This window comes from Stigmatopora argus, chromosome 19, assembly GCF_051989625.1.
Source record: "Stigmatopora argus isolate UIUO_Sarg chromosome 19, RoL_Sarg_1.0, whole genome shotgun sequence".
NCBI lineage: Eukaryota > Metazoa > Chordata > Actinopteri > Syngnathiformes > Syngnathidae > Stigmatopora > Stigmatopora argus.
The window spans coordinates 2,343,657-2,344,239 of NC_135405.1; positions in this window are offsets into that span (position 1 = coordinate 2,343,657).

Genomic DNA, 583 nt, shown 5'->3' on the forward strand with positions numbered 1-583 from the left:
GTATACTTTTGACCCAGCAGATTTGATCACTTTTTTCTGTTCACCCATAATAAAGTAATAAAAGAACCAAACTTCATGAATGTTTTTTGTGACAAATTATCTGTTCCAATCACTCTATCAGAGAAAAATCAGAGTTGTAGAAATAACTGGAAACTCAAGAGAGCCATGACATTATGTTCTTCACAAGTTTGCAGTGGTGCAGGAGCCTTTTCCAGCAAACTATGGGAACTAGGTGGGGCCACCCTGAATTGACGGCCAGCACAAGGAGACGAAGAAGCATTTATTCACACTCACACCTAGGGGCAATTTAAAGTGTTCAACCAGCCTATCATGTATGTTTTTGGGATGGAGTACCCGGAAAATCGTGTGTAAGCCCGGGGAGAAAATGCAAACTCCACACGGGGATGTTGATCTCAGAAATATGAAGTCGGCACACTAAATACTTGGCTACCCAGCCACCCTAATCAACTCAAAATAATTCCTTGTTTATACAAAAAATTAAAACTCTAAAAGTCCTAGCACATCAGAAATTGACTTCTTTTCCAAAGATATTCTTATTGTGCCACATGATTGATTCAGATGG